The sequence below is a fragment of the Cervus canadensis genome, chromosome 10 (assembly GCF_019320065.1).
Source record: "Cervus canadensis isolate Bull #8, Minnesota chromosome 10, ASM1932006v1, whole genome shotgun sequence".
NCBI classification, from domain to species: Eukaryota; Metazoa; Chordata; class Mammalia; order Artiodactyla; family Cervidae; genus Cervus; species Cervus canadensis.
Window position 1 is genome coordinate 37306154 of NC_057395.1, and position 6264 is coordinate 37312417.

Genomic DNA, 6264 nt, shown 5'->3' on the forward strand with positions numbered 1-6264 from the left:
GAGTCAGACACGACTGAGTGTCTAACACTTTCACTTTTCCCTCTATCACAACAGTGTCTTCACTGACAATGCAATCTTTCATGTAATTAAATGGTAGCAGTGGAGTGCGCACTATCCATCCATTACTCACTTCCCACAAACCGACCCCCAAAGATTGTAAATGTGATCTGAATTAGTTCTCATCTTTATCTGTTCCACTTTGGGGTAGAATTAAACAGTTTAGTACACATCATATCAGGAGATTGGGGGAAACTGGCATCCCCACATAAATTTTAAGAACAGTCTCAGACCATGAAATCTCAAGTGGGATTCTGAGCTATCTCATCTAACTACCAGGCTAATAACAGCAATAATAACACCAAAATTGTAACAACAATGAACATTTATTAAAAACTTCTAGTGCTAAGTACTTTAAATAGGTAATTTAATATTCACTAAAATTTCATAAAATATATAATATCATCTCTCTTCTATATATAAAAAATGAGGTTCAGCAAGGGCTTCCCTGGTGGTTCAGATGATAAAGAATCCATCTGCAATGCGGGAGATCTGGGTTCTATCCTTGGGTTGGGAAGATCCCCTGGAGGAAGGCATGGCAATCCACTCCAGTATTCTTGCCTGGAGAATTCCCATGGACAGAGGGGCCTGGGGGGCTACAGTCCATGGGGTTGCAAAGGGTCAGACATGACTGAGTGACTAAACACTCACAAGGTTAAGTAACTTGTCCAAATGTCACCTAGCTAACACATGGACAAGCCAGGATTCAACATTAGATGTGCCTGACTCTTTTCTGGCCATGTCTGTCTTTTCATCATTTAGGGGCTCTATGAAGAATTTAATGATATGCTATTGAAGGAGCCCCACACGTGTAACAGGAAAATCTAGCTTTGACCCTACTAACGCCACTCACTAGGCGGGTGACTTGAGTGTACCAATTCTCTCTTTCTCATTCACTTGCTGTGTAAAATGGAGATAGCCACAGATATCTGGTCTACCTCTCTAGATAGTTGGGGACTAAAACAACAATGACATGGCTTATACAATTATTTTGAGACAATTATAAGATCTTATTATTTATAAAGTGAAGTTTGCTTTATAGCAGGTGGTGATAGAGAAAAATTATAATAAAAGATCGCAAGCAAAGTGTCTTCTAGCAGCCTTTGGTAATCTTCTGTACTTTCTAAAGACAAGCAGAGAGGATGTCTCTAGTCTCTGGAATGTATGAAAAAAGTAACCCTAAATGTGCCATTTCTTGAGCTGATTTGCAATTCTCTAGATTTTCTGTTACAAAGTTAATCATATAGAATCATTTTGAATAAGTTGTAGGAAAGTTATGTCCATAAAAACAGTAATTGTAATAATGTAACATTATGACTAATTATACTAAACTATAAATATATATTAAGTACTTGTTACCACAGGAAAGAACAAGAACTCTTTTCAATTCTGAAATTACACTTAACGTCACTCTGGATGACTCAGCTGATTTCCAGCACACAGAGTAAAATGAGTAGATTTTGCTTATGACATGTCTGGTCTCAACATAATGCACTTGTAACCAGGGAGGTCTAAGCAAATCAAAATTATGCTTGTTTTTAAAAAGTTCAAACAAGTATAATTTCCCTGGCAAAAGAGTAAGTGCTTGTAAGATTAAAGCCTTGTCACTCAGCAAAAATACTTGCTCGTGTGCCAAAAGATCTCAGTCACGCCAGGAATCATTAGTATTGCAACAAAAATATTGTTATAGGTAAATCTACTAATTTACTGACCATTGTTGAATGTGAACTGAAATACAAGTCAAAACAGTCTTCTAAAGCCAATATTCAAGACTCTTGTTTTTGTTCTTTCCAAATAGATCATGGAACTGTAAGGATATCCTAATATCTTATTAATGATTATGAAAACAAGCACTTATTTAAAATTTACATAGAACTTGGAATAGTTATAAATATCTTACAAATATCAATCTTTTAAACTTCTCAATAAGCCTATATGATATTGTATATCAATTACTACTTACTACGTAACAAACCACTTCAAAATGCAGTGGTGTAAATAATGCTATTTTTTTTAGCTCATGATTCTGGTGCTCAATCATTTGGGCTGGGCTCAGCGGATGGTCTCGACTGGGCTTATTCTTGTGTATGCGGTCAGATGCTGTTTGATGGGGGGCTGACTGGTCTCAGAGAGCCTCCAGGGGGATTCTGGTCTCTGCTCCATGTTCTCTCTCACTCCTGAGCAGACTAACTGGGCTTGTTCATGTGGTTGTGGGGCACAATTCTGAGAGACAGGCAAAGCAGCCAATGCTTCTCAAGGCTCAGGCTTAGAACTGGCACCTCATCACTTCTGTCATATTTTATTGTCCAAAGCAGATCACAGGTTCAGATAGGATTAAAGAGACTGTGAAATAGACTTCATTTTCTGATGGAAGGATTGTGGACATTTCTGCAGTCTTCTACAAGTAGGTGTTCTTACTGTCTCCATTTTACAATGAGGAAATTGAGGCTCAGAGAGATTATAAAGCCCATTAAGGGTCACACAGCATCCTGCTATTCATTTCCCTCTTTAATCGCAGTTATTTCTATGCTACTTTAAGAAAAAGATATATCAATATATTGAGTGATATTCAATTCTGTGTTATACATGATATATATTTCAGTGATACTGAATTCTGAGGAATAAAGAATTCAAACAAGCTTGAAACTAAACTTTAAAGTGAATTTGCAAAGCTAATTCAAAGTTTAACTTCAACCACAAAGAACACCACATCAGCACACTAGTATATAAGAAAATGTTATTCCTCTTTTGAAAAGAAAGTTAATACAGGGATTTATCATGCTTTGAAAGGAATGAAGTTGGTTTTCCTTTCAGTTTTTAGAAGGAAGAAAGTTCTGCCTTCTGCTTTTCCTCAAATATCACAAATAAATCATGACTCCCGTTTGAGTTGGAAAACAGGGTTTTTCTACACCTTCTGAAGAGTCAGTAACATTTCGTGTGTTTAAATGGTGGTGGGATGCCATGATCCTTCCATAATTCAAAATTTGGCATCAGTAACTATGGAAGACTGGTCACAGTGTTCTGTAGGCAAAGAATAGAGCCTTAAAAGCCTTTCCCGACTCATCTTTTTCATCCCAGTCTGGGGTGGGTGCTCCTTCTTAATTCTATAATACCCTGCACCCCATTGGTACTTCACTCACTGCCCTTTCTGGAATGGTCTATTCAACCCTCTTCTCCACTAGGATGTGAGTTCTTTTTTTTAAATTTCAACATTAAAAAATGTGATTATAATTAAATTCATCAGGGTTTGGTATTTTCACAAAACTAGCTCTTGGATTTAGTTATTTTTTTATTGTTTCATAATATTTATTGTAAATTAAAAAAAAAATTTTTTTTAATTTTATTTTATACTGGAGTATAGCCAAATAACAATGCTGTGATAGTGTTAGGTGAACAGCAGAGGGACTCAGCCATGCATATACATGTATCCATTCTCCCCCAAACTCCCCTCCCATCCAGGCTGCACATAACATTGAGCAGAGTTCCCTGTGCTATACAGTAGGTCCTTGTTGGTTATCCATTTTAAATATAACAGTGTGTACATGTCTATCCAAACACCCTGATTATCCACCCCTCCCCTTGGATGTGAGTTCTTCGAGGACAAAAACTGAGCATTGTGCATATTTGGATGTCCAACACCAGCCCAATGTTCACTGCCATTAAGCAGAGCTCATTAAACAATTTGTCAAGGAGGGAGTGGATGAATGGGATGATATACTGAATTGCCAGTGAGTGGGACCCTCCTTAGAGGCAGGACCCAAAGAAAAATGTCTAGAAAAGAGGTGTGCCTTCTTGCCACATGGTATAATTGCACTGGCCTGCAGGCTGGGCAGGGACTGTTTGCAAGACTGTTCTCCTCCCTGCAAGGCCTGCAAGCATAGCCCCCAGCCTTTCTGGCTCCTGTTCCCCAACTGCTGGGAGCACACAATTTCATGGTACAATGCGGGAAAGGGCTTAAGAGATTCACTTAGCTTCTCAGACATCAAAAAGCTCTTACAAAATAATATTCTGATGAATGAAGGGTAAATTAGTAGGCAACATGTGGATTAGAAGTCCCTGGAGCTCAAATGGATGAGAAACCTGAGGGACCAAGCATCTGCCCTTCTGTGGTCGGAGTTTCTCAAATAGACTTGTCGAAGTCTCCCTCCCAGACACACCACAGGCTTCCCTCTGTGCCATCAGGTGGGCCAGGCAGGTCTCCAGTGGTCCCCACACCAGGGCTCCACACCTAGTGAACGAGGGCCCAGAGGAATGAGATAGGATCTTGTGCTCAGGGAGTTTTTCTTAACTCATGGCTTTACCAGTGGCCCCTGGAGGTCTCTGTTCCTGGTGGGATTATTTTGGGTGAAGCTTCCCTGGTGGCTCAGAAGTTAAAGCATCTGCCTGCAATGCAGGAGACCTGGGTTCGATCCCTGGGTCGGGAAGATCCCCTGGAGAAGGAAATGGCAACCCACTCCAGTATTCCTGCCTGGAGAATCCCATGGATGGGGGAGCCTGGTGGGCTATAGTCCACGGGGTCGCAAAGAGTCGGACACGACTGAGCGGCTTCACTTCACTTCAGAAAAGAGCAGTTTTACTGCTTTGCCGAGTAAAGGGGGCCACAGTGGGCTAACGCCCTCAGAATGTGTGTCCCAACTTGGAGAGGGTAGTGAGAAATTTTATACTAATGGTTCAAAGAGGGTGTGATCAGCTCATGGACTTTCTTTTGATGGGTTGGGGATGAGGTAAGAGGGACTCAGTATTATCACCCTTCAGTTCCAAGTGGTCTGGGGTCTACACGCTTGTGAGATGCATACGGTTGCCTTCTTCCACCTGGAGGGGGTTTCAGTACCTGCAAACTGTCTCAAAGATAGTGTTGTGTGTACCTATTGATGGGGAAGCAGGACTGTGTCCCGAGGCTGCACTATTGTTTCTCTTGATTGTTTCTCCCTGATCTTGCATCCCCTCTCTTCCCTAATTAACAACAACTCGAATCTGTCTCTTGGATCCCAGGGAAGGCCACAGAGGCTAAATGAAGCCTGTTTCCTGTAATCCAAGGAATGGAGGACACAGAACATCTTTGTGCCCAGGAACCCTACAGGGTCCTGCTTGGTATCAGTGCCCAGTTGGAGAAAAACATTCCTGGTTCTGCCAGGGGAGAGATTTGATAAGCTGAAGTGAATGTGAAGATGTGACCAGAAGGATGTAGAAACCAACCTGGAGGAACTGATCTTGGAGGAGGAGAAGGTCGGTGACGGGCTCTGTGTCTGAGACAGTGTCGGTGTGTGGTCCATCACAGTCATCACTGCTCCCTCCTGCTTGCCTGTGTGCTCCCTGGCACTCTTGAGATCCTAGTGGAGAATGTCACATCTGAGCATCACGAGTATTGACTGAAAAGAAAGGCACAGTCTGATCTTTGTTGCAAAACCTCCTATATATCTTGGCCCCTCCCTTGCCTCTTTGGAGCAGTCCCACAGAGCTCCCTGAGAGGCTGTGTCCCAGGCTTAAGTCCTCAGTGCTATCTGCCAAATAAAACATAATTCTCAGCTTTTAGGCTGTGCATTTTTTTTTCAGTCAACACTGAAAAAAGATCAGGCCCTATGGATTGTAGTCTGCCAGGCTCCTCTGTCCTTGGGATTCTCCAGGCAAGAATACTGGAGTGGGTCACCATACCCTCCTCCAGGGGATCTTCCCAACCCAGGGATCGAACCTGCATCTCCTGTGGCTCCTGCATAGCAGGCAGATTCTTTACCACTGAGCCACCAAAAACACCCAGAACATTAGTCAAAAGACTAATGTTAATAAAAAAAAAAAAAGTGCAGACATCTCAAGTGAATAAATTTAGCACTTTTCTATGTGAGGGAAGACACAAGGGCCTGGACTCACTACAGTCATTCCCTTGATGTGTACTGTAGCGATCTAGGGCCAGTATCCTGTTCTCTCCATCCTGAATCTCCTTGGAGTGCACCACTGGTGCAGCTAAAATGTGATGGCTTGATGGCTTGATGGCTGCAGCATCCTTTGTTTACTGATATGGCAAATAACATTTTTTTTTTCATTGACACAAGAGAAGTACTTTTTATAACCCTATGACAGGATGTTATCGAGTTTTTGCTTGAAATTTCTCACTGATGAGAAGACCACTCCTTTCAAGGCAGCCCGTTCTTGTGAACAATTCTCAACATAAACCAACACAACATTGTAAAGCAACTATACCCCAGTTTTAAA